Here is a 13,544-nt window from a genome sequence, read left to right as displayed (position 1 = left end):
AGATATGGAGGAATTCTTTAGGAGACTAAGGCTCAAAGAATATTTTCACAGTAATGAAAGGAATCCTAGGACAATAGGAGGTGACAAAAAGAAAAAGAACAGCAACTTCACATCTCCACAATCACGGAACCCCAAAGTGGATACCTATATTGACAGCTTCAGGCTGCAAGTCACATCCCTGATATCCACCCAGCAAAAAATAGAAAGAAAATATTATACAACCTTTCACCACTGGAGCGAAGAGCTGTACATGATCTGCACGATTATCAGGTCATAACCATCAAACCAACAGATAAAGGGGGAGCAGTCGTTGTGATGGATACAGACAAATATATACAAGAGGGCCAGAGGAGTCTGCCAAATACTACTTACTACAAAAAACTGGATTATGATCCGACCCAGGATTTTAGAAAGCAATTAAAAGGTCTCATTGCGACAATACCAAGCCACCTACATTCAGAACTCATCAATGCGATTCCAGATAATCCAGAAATAGGAGACTTCTACATGCTGCCCAAGATTCACAAGCCAGGAAATCCACGCAGACCCATTATAACAGGTATGAATACACTTACCGAACATATCTCAGGCCATGTAGAAAACATGTTAAAACCTTTAGTCATGAACATTGTGAGTTTCCTGCAAGATACCGCTGATTTTCTGAACAAGCTTAACAATATACAATTACCACCAAATACACTTCTAGTCACTACGGATGTAGAATCTCTGTACAGTAACATCCCTCACAAGGATGGGTTGGCGGCATGTCACAGATTCTTATCATCCTCACCAAACCACAAATGCACTGCTGAGGATGTGACATAGGTCATCGAATTCATTCTTGCACACAACTAATTCACTTTCAATAATGACATCTATCTCCATAGTATGGGTACTGCTATGGGAAGCAAAATGGCACCCCAATATGCAAACGTATTTATGGCTGACCTGGAGGAAAAATTCCTGAACAGCATACAACAAAAACCATACAGATATTATCGCTATATTGATGATATCTTCATGATATGGACTGAAGGTGAAGAAAATCTAAACCAATTCTTCTCATTGATCAACACTTTCCACCCATCTATCATGCTAAAAATGGATTATTCGAACATACATGTCAACTTCCTAGACACTACAGTATACATCAGGGATCACAAGCTTCACACGTCGATATACAGAAAACCGATTGACCGATGCAGCTATCTTCACAGTTCCAGTTTTCACCCCCAACACACCAAACAGACCATCATACACAACCAGGCCATCAGATACTACCAAATTTGTTTAGACCCAGAAGACAGAGATAAACATCTCAGAACGCTGGCAGACTCCTTCTATAACAAAGGTTACAAAGACAAAACCATCAACAACAGCATAAACATAGCCTTGAAAACCCAAAGAGAAAATCTCCTCTAGTCACCTAGCAATTGAAGAGATCAAAAAGATAATCAAAGATTTACAACCCATTATAACAGAGGATGAAACTCTGAAAGGAATATTCCAACAACCCCCATTATTGGCTTTCAGACAACTACCCAACCTCAGACACAAACTAATCAGCAGCAAACTTCACTCTGATTATGAAGTCACAAATAATGGAAGCAAACCCTGCAATAAAAAAACGCTGCAAACTATGCAACCAGATCAATCTATCCCAAAGTGTCACACAGACAAATGGGACCTTCAATATCATGGGATCTTACAACTGTACCTCCAGTAATGTTGTGTACCTCATCCAATGCAAAAGGTGCAGAAAAGGATCTTATGTTGGTGAAACAGGACAAGCGGGGATGAATTTCCACAGACATACCATCAAGGAACATAAAGAAGACAGTTTATGCACACCTGTGGGACATCACTTCTGACAACCGGACCACACTGTAGAAGACCTCAATGTTTTAGTTCTTAAAGGGATTTGTATGTGTTTTTTTTTCTCTTCTTTCCCTCAGAGGTGTTTTTTTTTTTTTTTTTTTTTACATTCTGCTTAAAAATTTGTAAATCAGTACTGCTTGGACCTTGAAGAAGGGGACATACCCGAAAGCTTATCCTGACAAATTGTATGTTAGTGCAAATAAAAAAGTATCACGGACAGTACTCAATTTTCTCAGTTCTTAAAGGGAATTTCAGAACTATCCAGGGAAGGAAAACCTTTGAACTAAGAATGATAATTCTTTTTGACACAAAATATAATGGCCTGAACTTAGATATTGGTTTCCTTACCCATTATACTAAAGTTGTACAACCCCCTCTGTGACTAGCATCCCCCCCCCCTCCATTCTATAGCTCTCCCTCTGTCTTATCTCACTAACTCTGCTGCTATCTTTATTACCATTGATTTGTATGTGTTTGTTTTGCTCTCTTTTTTTTCTCTCTCCTTTCCCTCAGAGATGTGTTTTTTTGTTTTTTGTTTTTTAACATTCTGCTGAAAAATTTGTGAATCAAGAAGGGGACATACCCCAAAAGCTTGTCCTGAAAAATTGTATGTTAGTGCAAAAAAAAAAGTATCACGGACAGTACTCAATTTTCTCTGTAGAAAAAAAAAAAACAAAGGAAAAGAAAAAACATAGGGCCTCTAAAAGGAATTCATTAAAAGGGTTACCTTGGCCACTTGTGCACAAAGAACAGATCATGTGTGGCATGTGTCTCATGGCGGAACTGGAAGTGTTGATACCTGAGCTCCCTTCTTAAATACCAGTCATTGAGGAACCCCACACTAACCCAGAAACTGCCCATGCATCCCGGACTAGGAGCCTGCTAATCAGTGTTCCCAAAGCCCCAGGGGTAGGGGTAGGCGGGTTCCTCCCCACACCCTGTCATATACGCCAAACAAAGAGCACCAGGGAAATGGTAATGGTGGCAGGCCACGCCATATGTAGCCCGCTTCCGCCGGCCACAGCCGCATCCATGAAAATAGGCCAGAAATGACTTCTACACATCTGTGACATCTCTAATAGGATGTCCTAGAGATATTACTGGCTGATCCTATGCACAAGATTTGTAATGTATTTTTATGATATATGGAATGATCATCTTTTTATGTCTTTGTATACAAATAAAAATGGAATTCTTTTAAACAAGGCATTGTTACTTTTGGAGAATGCATAACGTCCCATATCTAATTTACTCTGTATGGTAGCATTTATCTAGGGATGATACCTCCTTGAGTAGCATAACATTTAGAGGGACCACCATCTCTCTCTTGTCACATACAACAGGAGTATAGTAGTGAACTTTAAAGTGTTACTAAACCTAGTAATAGAAAATAGTGAAATACCAAACGTATCGCTGGGTAATGTAGATTGTGGTCTACGATTGACACTTCAATCAATTGTCCAAGCAATAATATCACCCGCTAAATAACAATCTCCTGAAGGAGAGCAAACACATCCGCCATAACTGATTCCTTTTGACCGAAGCCTCCAAGCCACCAGTGGTTCCCGCATGCATGCACGGGAGTGACATCATCGCGGTGCTGTGATTGGCCAGAGTATAGTAGTGAACTTTAAAGTGTTACTAAAACTAGTAATATGAAAATAATTAATCTGTTCCCATCTGTCACTCAGCAACTACTCTTACATCCGGGATAGTACACATTTACTAGAGATGCTTGCTCCATACACTTGGGAGCCCACTTATTTGTGAGTTTCACTTGATGTATCCTCCCTCTATACTTCCATTCCAGATGAAGTGGGTCTTCAGGCTGTTGAACATTACTTAGCCGAGGACCCCTTCAGGAACACTAGGCAGGCCCAATTTATTTTTGAAGAGACTCAGTTTTGCCTCAAACATAATTATTTTAAATTTGATGGCACCTTCTTCATTCAATACAATGGCACACAGCCATGGAGGGAACTCCATGGTGACACCTGTACATCACAATAACCCTCTTGCAACCCAAATAGTATTTAATGACCACTATATAGACAACATCATCATTATATGGCCTGGACCAGTACATACAGTAGATGCCTTTGAGCAATATCCCTAGGAGCCAGTATTGTCATCTACGCAACTACTGCACTTGCAATGAGGATTCCATTACACGTGGTAATCTCCTCACCAAAACATTTCTGGACAAGGGGTATCTTGCTCCCCTTGTTCAGGAAGCTTCTTAGTCTTATCTTCATAACCCCCCTCGTAACTCCAGGAGCACTGCCATATCCAAATCTGCACAGCACCATGCAATTTCATGCTCAATACAAAAGAACGGAAGGGATGCCACGGAAGCACTGGTCCATAATACTAGAGGATCCTTTTCTATCATCTATACTCACAAAGCACCCCAAGGTATCTTATCGTAAGGTCAGGAATATTTAAAATAAATTGGCCCCGATTAAACTAAAAGATTCTTAGGATCATAACACTCAATAATATATCACTCTCATCCCCTAATTGGTATGTTCCAGTGTAAGAAAAAACTTTGCCGTACATGTGATTTCATACAACATGGTCAGAAAACATTTACAGTGAAAAGTAAAATGCACACCATCAGAGAATTCTACATCTGCTCAACTGAGTATGTTGTATATTGTTTGGCATGCCCATGTGGGTTGTTTTACATAGGTAGAACCATCAGGACCCTACGCAAACATGATAAACACAGTGTCCTTAGATATTTTCTGGAGCATCACCAAAAATCTACCGAAGTACTCAAGGTGTGGGTCATCGAGGCCTTCCCTGCAACAAACCCTGCAGCTAAATGTTTCAAATGTCAATGCCAGCAAGAGACATACTGAATTTACTTTCCTAATACTCTTACTTCCGGGGGGGGGGGGGGGGGGGGGCTGAATGAGAAAAATGAGGTTCATACACTGTTGTGAATGTTTTGAGTTGTTCCCTCTATTATGTATCAACATTATACATGGTACTTAATTTGTTCTGTTCATGTTTTATGATTCTATTATTATTTTTTTATTTCATTTTAATTAAATTTTTTTTACTATAATTTTTTGATTTAATGTAATGATTTTATAAAGGTTTGTATATAGCATCTATTGCCTCCACATAAGCATGTGCATGTATACGTTGATATATGTTTATATGCAGCGCTGGTGCCAGGATTTTTGACACCCTAGGTAAAACCTAATTTTGCCGCCCCCATTGACTCCACTCCATTTACCCATGTGACAGAAGGCGCCACTATACAGGAAGCATTGGCTCTTCTTCCTCTAGTGCTGGCTCCGTTGCCGCGCTGCAGCTCTAATTACACTACCAGTCATACTGAGTTAGTTACATGCTGCAGCCTGCTGAGCATGCAGACGTGGAGGGAAACCAGCGGCCAGGTGCCCCTAGGCAGCAGTGTGCCCTAGGCGGCTGCCTAGTTTGTCTAGCCTCTTCCCATCCGCCCTATAGCCGAATGACGGCTATAGAGCAGGCGCTTTCGTCCGAGAGGCCATCCCTGGACATCCTGGTGTTTACTTCCGCAATGCGCGCCGCCGCGGGTGCGCATCAGGGAAGTTATGTGTTTGCCGTGTCCCCCGGAGACAGGCAAACACAGATCGCTGTAAACGGCCAATCACAGTGGCCGTTTACAGCACGATCGGCGTCCCCTCCTCACACAGTCACAGCGTGTGAGGAGGGAGAGATGAACGGCTGCAGCGGCCGTAAGCGTGAAAAATAAAAAATAAATTTAAAAAAGTGCCATTCGCCCCAGTGCCATCCTCCCCCAGTGCCATGCTCCCCCAGTTCCATGCTCCCCCAGTGCCATCCTGCCCCAATGCCATCCACCCCAGTGCCATCCTGCCCAGTGCCATCTGTTAGTGCTATCTGTCCCCAGTGCCACCTGTTAGTGCTATCTGTCCCCAGTGCCACCTGTTGTCAGTGCCATTTGTCCCCAGTGCCATCTGTCATCAGTGCCACGTATAAGTGCCATCTGTCATCAGTGCCACGTATAAGTGCCATTTGTCATCAGTGCCACCTGTCACTGTCACGTGCCATCTGTTGTCAGTTTCATGTGTCATCAATGCCACTTATCAGTGCCATCTGTTATCAGTGTCACGCGTCATCGGTGCCACGTATTAGTGCCATCTGTCATCGGTGCCACGTATTAGTGCCACGTATTAGTGCCATCTGCCATCAGTGCCATGTATTAGTGCCATCTGTCATCAGTGCCACGTATTAGTGCCACGTGTCATCAGTGCCACGTATAAGTGCCACATGTCATCAGTGCCAAGTATAAGTGCCATCTGTCATCAGTGCCACATATTAGTGCCATCTGTCATCAGTGCCACGTGTCATCAGTGCCACGTATAAGTGTCATCATTGCCAGGTATCAGTGCCATCTGTCATCAGTGTCACGTGTCATTGTCCTGGTGCTCCAGGGTCTTCAAAAGTGTAATAGGTAGTCAACAAGTTAGATGTGTAATTTAAGCTCCTAGAACACGTGATGGCGCTCCCTGCATGTTCGGCCTCTCTATGTGGCCAGGCTGTGAAAAAGTCCCACACATGTGGTATTGTAATACTCAGAAGGAGTAGCAGAATTTTTTTGGGGGTGTCATTTGTGGCACACACATGCCATGTGAGAGAAATAACCTATTACAATGACAATTTTGTGGGGAAAAAAATGAAAAATCTTAATTTTGCAAAGAATTGTGGGAAAAAAATGACAACGTCAAAAAGCTCACTATGCCTCTTACTAAATACCTTGGAATGTCTACTTTCCAAAAAGGGGTCATTTGGGGGGTATTTGTACTTTCCTGGTTTGCTCGGGTCACAAGAAGCGAGCTAGGCCACCAGTACATCAGATGTGATCAATTTTGTGCGATTCGCACCACAGCTTGTAGACTCTCTAACTTCACAAAGACCAAATAATATCCACTAATTTGGGTTATTTTTACCAAAGATATGTAGCAGTATACATTTTGGCCAAAATTTATGAAGAAAAATTAATAATTTGCATAATTTTGTCACAGAAACAAAGAAATATGTGTTTTTTTTCAAAATTTTCTGTCTTTTTTCATTTATAGCGCAAAAAATAAAAACCCCAGAGGGGTTCAAATACCACCAAAAGAAAGCTCTATTTGTGAGAAAAAAAGAACAAAAAATTCATTTGGGTACAGTGTCACATGACTGAGTAATTGTCATTCAAAGTGTGAGAGCACTGAAAGCTGAAAATTGGTCTGGGCAGGAAGGGTGTTTAAGTGCCCAGTAAGCAAGTGGCTAGTGGGAGCACCGGCCCTGTTTATATGATGTAAACCTGCTACCATATGATGCCCAACCAGAATTATATTTAATCTGTATATTTGGTGTATTTAGTATATATTTGTATTTGGATACTCTTACAATTTATGCTTGTTATACATATATCGTTTAATTCTTTTTTTTTCTTTTTTTTCATTTTTATGTACATGCTGGAGCTGCTGGACACTATAGTCCCACGGCCGCGGCTCCAGTTAGCTTCCTTAGGCCTGAAGAAGGAGCTAGATGCTCCGAGCACGTAGCCTTGCCTTGCTTTCATCTGGTCCTCCCATCCTTCCGGTGATGTCACTTCTGCCGTATGTTCCACGCTGTGTAGCTTCAGCGTGGTCTCCCGGGCTCCTCCAGGCTCCCGAGTTTGCCATCTCCCTCCCAGCAGTTGGGACCGATGCCAGCAGTCCTGCAGGATGGATTTAGGAGGAACCAACATCTACATACTTTGTACCAGATGAGCATAGTTTTTATTTACTTTTTGTGAGTGTTTTTAATCTATTGCTATTAAACCTTTTAGCTGCCATACTACACTTAGCTGGTGCTTCCTCCCCTTTGCCGTTTTTCTCTTTCCCATCAACAGTTCCCCAGGAGGCTGGGGAGTCCTCTTTTAATGAGGGGATTGGGGGGGGGGGGGAGTATTGTCATAGATCCGCATCAAAGCTGATTTGCTACCTGTGGTTCCACCAATGTGTTTATTCTTACCTTGTTTCTGTAAAGGACTGAGAGTTATAGACATTACTAAATTCCATCTGCTGATTGATATAGTAGCTACACAGCCGGTCCATGCCCATCCTCTCAGTCAACCTCCCTATTTAGCTGTGCTCAGACCAGGTATATTAAAAAATTATTTTTATACAAAGTTCCAATGTGTTTTGAGCATTTTACAATACTGCCTGTCTTAGGGCAGAAATACAATAAAATGTAATAGGATCAATTCACATAACTAATGTACCAAATAAGGATATTTATTTCATAACGTTGACAGTTATTTTCAGTTGAGTCAAATAAGATCTGACAACTCCATGCTAAGCTCACCTTTTCCAGAAAATAGCATATACAGTCAAGGGCCTCCGTGGATATTAAAAAACTGCACAGCTTTGTAACGTGTTCAATAATATTATTGTTATACCTGTAGGCCATTTGGGTCCCCTTAAAAGTCCTGGCCTGAAGACTCCCAGTTAGCAATGCCCTGGCTTGTTGCTAGGAAACAATAAACATTGCCTTTCAATACTTTAAAGCATCCTGTGATTTTTACATCCTAGCAACAAGCCAGGACATGAAGGTTGCTAATGTTCAGGCCAGGCTTCTGAGGGGACCCAAATGACCCACAGGTATAAAAAAATGATATCACTGTATTCCCTACTCTGCAGGATGACAGCCCAGCTTCCTGGCAGCTGCTCCTTCTGCACTGAGAATGTGCACTCATTTGTAAACACAGAAACCGGTGTTCTGTCAGAATAGCGAACCCTTCAGATTAAGTAACAGAAGTGACGTTTCATGTTTATGCATTCCACCACTACCAGGTTTGCTAATCTGACAGAACATCTGCATTTAGAAAGCGTCAGCGGACATCTTACTACACCCAGCTACGGCTTGAATTTCAGAGTAATTTTAGCGATAAAGTGAGCGTGTTTAACCACTTGCCGTCTGACTCACGCCGATATACGTCGGCAAAGTGGCGCGGGTGCGCAAAACAACATACCCACACATTGCTGTGTCATCCTCTGCTAGCGGGCATGCGTGAACGCCGCTGGTGGATACTGCGGACTCGATGTCTGCCGGTGGCCTGCGATCATGGCATGGAGAGGCAGAATGGGGAGATGCCCGTGTAAACAACTTCTGCCTACTAACATGACAGGGATCTACTGCTCCCAGTGATCTGGAGCAGTGATTTGTCATGTTCTAGTGAGCCCATCCCCCCTACAGTTAGAACATGCTGAGGAAACACAGTTAACCCCTTGATCACCCCCTAGGGTTTAACCCCCTTCCCTGTCAGTGACATTTGCACTGTAATCAGTGCATTTTAATAGCACTGATCGCTGTATAAATGCCAATGGTCCGAAAATAGTGTTAAAATTGTCCGATGTAGTCATGATAAAAATTGCAGATCGCCGCTATTGCTAATAAAAAAAAAATTATAAATAAAAATGCCATAAATCTATCCCCTATTTTGTAAACACGATAACTTTTGCGCAAACCAATCAGTACACACTTATTGAGATTTTTTTGCCCAAAAATATGTAAAATAATACACATTGGTCTAAATTGAGGAAGAAATTTGTTTTTTTATATATTTTTTGGGGATATTTATTATAGCAAAAAGTAAAAAATATAGCTTTTTTTAAAAAAAATTGTTGCTCTTTTTTTGTTTATAGATCAAAAAATAAAAACCTCAGAGGTGATCAAATACCACCAAAAGAAAGCTCTATTTGTGGGAAAAAAAGGACATCAATTTTTTCTGGGTACAATGTTGCACGGCCGATTGTCAGTTAAAGCGACACAGTGCCGTATCGCAAAAAAGGGTTTGGTCAGTAAGGGGGTAAATCCTTCCGAAGCTGCAGTGGATAAATAAATATAGTATATTGACATCAGTGATGCTGTTTGGATGTTTAAATTTGGAAAGCCTACAGGTTTAGCTCTGAGCAGTGCGGGGTGTACCAACATGGCCTCTGACAATTCCAACTGCTGGCGTCCAGCTTCTTTCAAAATGTAACATGCAAACAGCATCACAGATGTCAATATACTATGATTATTTATATATGCTCACTTTATTGCTAAAATTACTCTGAAATTCAAGATGTAGCTGAATGTAATAAGATGTCTGCTGCTGCCTTCTGACTGGTGTTCTGTCAGATTAGCGAACCTGGTAGTGATGGAACACATGCGCAGCTGATGAAACGTCACTTCCATTACCTAATCTGACGGGTTCACTATCCTGACACAAACACTGGCACAGGAGGCCAGCTTCTGTGTTTACAACACAGGGCAGTGGGGAGCACAGGGCGAGTGATAAAGGTGGCAGTACTGAGTGCCGCCATGCAGTCAGTCCTGTCAGTGAGAGGCAGGGAGAAAGGAGCAGTTGGAGCTCCCAGCACACCCCCTCTCTATACAGCTGCTGCTACCAGGGAATATGCCCCTTCTAGCCCCGTCCCACCCTTTCCCAGCACTGGTTTCTGGTTGAAATGCACAAATAAAAGTCTTTAGGCGCTCCAATGTACAGTCTATAACAGATTTGATTCAGGTCGTATTGGAATGTTGGTAAAAGCTTAGGTGTCTAGTGCAGCTGCCCACCACTTAGGAATAAATAACTTTTTTCTGATTGAAAGACTGTCTTAGAACACATGGAACTAATCAATACAAAATAGTGTGAAATAAGTTATCAAATAAAAGTGCCCTGGCACACAGCCCAGCTTGTCATAAATGATAAAGAACAAGCACCTTGTTTCTAAAAGGCATGTGGCACACAGCCCATTTTTTGACAGCTACAGCATAAAGACATATAAAAGGAGATGTCAGCAAGCTTCAGTAATGGGCTGTGAAACAAAAAAAGGTTTGCTTACCTTATAGAAGAGGAACATGCAGCCTAGGATTGCTTATTGGAGTATGGTTAAAGCTTCTCTGTGATGGACAGGAACACCCGGGAGAGGGAAAATAGATAGTGAAGGAAGAATGAGGAAACAGTGGAAAAATTAGCATACAGAAAATGTGAGCAGAGAGAAAGAAAACCTCACTTGGCAGGTGTTAGAGGTGCATTGTGATTTACAGCCTGAACAAGCATTCAGCCAATAAGGTCAGAACCCCTGATCAAAGAAGGAGGGCGGACTGGCCTTGTGCATTACCAATGGTAGAATTTTATTAAAAGCATAAAAACAGTGTTTGCTCTCACAAACAAACACAAACAAACATGTAAAGGAGGCTTGTCAATTGGTGAGACTGTGTCTCAAGTCATTGACCGCTTAGGCTCTGAGGAAAAGGGTGCACCCTTGAAACGCGTCAGCCATTCAGGCTATCATCTAATCCCCTGAACATCAGGTCCGGGTTGCAGGTGTCTTGAGACGCAGTCTCACCAATTGGCAAAGACAATAGACCCTTCCCTCAAAAGAAGATTCCTCCCATCAACAATAGATCTCCCAGCCCCCAGCACACCCCAGGACCCTTTGCCATTACATACATTCAGTGTAGGAGGTGCCAGAATTGCGTTCTCCCGCGTTCCCGCTGAAAAAAAGTCCATTTACTGTCATGGGCACATTGCCTGTTTTCATGCTGTTGTTAGACACAGGCAATTGCACAGAGCCAATCAGAATGGCTCTGTGCATTGTGATTTCTGTGATGGTCATTCATAGCAATCACAAATAAAAACAAAAAACAGACAAACATTTCCCTTCCCCTTCCAGCAGATTGCCATTCCCACTTAAATTGCTCCCACTAACCACCAGTATAAGTGGGGCACATTGGGGGTATGTTTGTCATAAACGGGGCACACTGATCATCAATCAGCAACAAGGGGGTATACAGTGGAACACTTACCATCAATATTTTGGGGGATAAACACAACTAACAGTTATAGGGAACGCGCCACTAATCGTCAACATTTAAGGGGAACACTGTTAACCAAAATTTAAAGGGGCAATACATAGTCCTGACCCCTGTGCTGTATATTATATGTGATTAACTAAAGTAAATCATTTTGGGGGGTGTTTGTACTGTCCTAGCATTTTTAGGGTTAAAGGAGAAGTCCAGCCTAAGCTTGTTTGGCTTGACTTCTCTTATGGATCACAGGAGTGCAATTAGTTTTGCACTCCTATGACCCGTTGTCAGCAGAGAGCTGGTGGAAGTTACAGAAATCAGTCCAGGCCCCACGTCACCATGACAATAAAGTCTGGATCCGCCAGGTGTCTGGACTGATGCCCGTCTCAGCCTCTCAGCGAGCTGCTGATGGGCTGAGATGGTCGCTTCCTGCACCTCCACAGCTCAGAGTGGGGGGGGGGGGGCAGAGTGGAGAGCTAGCTCTCTGCTTGGGGAGCTGAGAGAACTGAGCCATCGGCGATGTTCGATCGCTCAGTTCTCAGTGCAGAGGCGGCGGGGGACAGATGCAGCATCGGACCTAGGTAAGTATGAATATGGAAAAAAACAAAACATACTTCTCTTTTAAAAGAAATGCAAAAGGTAGTAAGAAGTAGAACATCATTTTTTTTAATGTTTGTCTTTTTTACATAGTAAAAAAACAAAAAAACAAACAAACAAATCAATTGTTAAATATCACAAAAAAAAACTCAATCTGTCTCAGAAATTAAAAAAAATATGAAAAAATCATTTGAGTGCAATGTTTCATGAGAGGGTAATTATCATACTATCTCAGCACAGAAAAATGAAAAATAACCTGTTAATGAAGCTATGTATACAGGATACTAAAAATAAAAATAAATTCATTTCTGGCACTCATCACACGGAAAATAAAAATAAAAACCATAGACAAATTGAAAACAAATAAAATAACCAGAGCATAAAAACTGCTCCTGCGAGTTGCTGTGTAGCAGATTGCTGGAAACAGTGTCTGTTCATATATACATAACAAATACAAACAAAGAAACAAAATGCAATTGATAGCTATACAAATGACAGCTTGTAAAAGGAATAATCTGGAGGCTGTGGGCAACTTCTAATTAGTGATAAACTGACTACAGGCTGAGCTAGGCTGGCTCCCCTGTCAGGCTGGGAACCACAAAGTTGTGAACAGAAAAGAAAAGAAAGAGGGGCGCCAAGCCAACCATAGTGTAGTATGTAAGTTTATTATAGAGATCAAAAAAAGATAAAAGTTGCACTCACAAACAAAAGTGGATAAAAGTGTGTCTCTTAAATCAGTGTGAAGTCTGGAAATATGTGGAGATAGAAGACCAGAGCTCAGCTCCCTCCATAGCTGTGACACCAGAGCCACTACAGCTAGGCACTATAGAGCGGGGAAGAACTGCCGCTGAGGGACACAGAAGACAGGCAGGATGATGTGCTCACACTGCCAGGACACGTGGAGTTGCAAGGGCTGTCAGGACTATTGGCAGTCAAACATTTACTAATTCTTGATAAGAATTAGTAATTGATAAGTAGTAAATAATCTTTGAAATAAGACCTCGTTGACCTTGTTGCTAAAGACACTGTTGAGCAATTAATCCTCAAAACTCACAACATAAATACTTCAATAAGGCTGCATTCACACCATTTTGAATCGTGGGCACATTTGCTCCAATTCTGCAGACGATTTTAAAACATCCAGGTATTTGAATGGCACCTAAAAACCAGGTGTGGTTCCCGAAAAAGCTCCTGAACGTTTCTTGGGTGACAAGTTTCATGCAATG

At 41.9% G+C, this 13,544-nt stretch overlaps 1 protein-coding gene across 2 annotated transcripts in view; it reads right to left on the bottom strand.

The window, feature by feature from the left end:
* LOC143997381 (carbonic anhydrase 13-like) overlaps positions 1–13,165 on the bottom strand; it is a 107,598-nt gene extending 94,433 nt beyond the window's left edge. Inside the window, exon 1 of one of the 2 annotated variants that reach the window (XM_077492970.1) lies at positions 13,021–13,165. The gene's annotated coding sequence lies outside the window, so the exon portion shown is untranslated. Of the gene's footprint in view, positions 1–10,754; positions 10,876–13,020 lie in introns of those variants that run through there. The other variant, XM_077492968.1, reaches the window with a different exon arrangement.
* Positions 13,166–13,544: the final 379 nt, after the last annotated feature.

Source organism: Lithobates pipiens, unplaced genomic scaffold (assembly GCF_037356315.1).
Source record: "Lithobates pipiens isolate NorthernLeopardFrog02 unplaced genomic scaffold, aLitPip1_a1.2 Scaffold_19, whole genome shotgun sequence".
Lineage (NCBI taxonomy): Eukaryota > Metazoa > Chordata > Amphibia > Anura > Ranidae > Lithobates > Lithobates pipiens.
The sequence above is the reverse complement of the archived record's forward strand: the minus strand, read 5'-3'. Positions and strand labels throughout refer to the sequence as shown.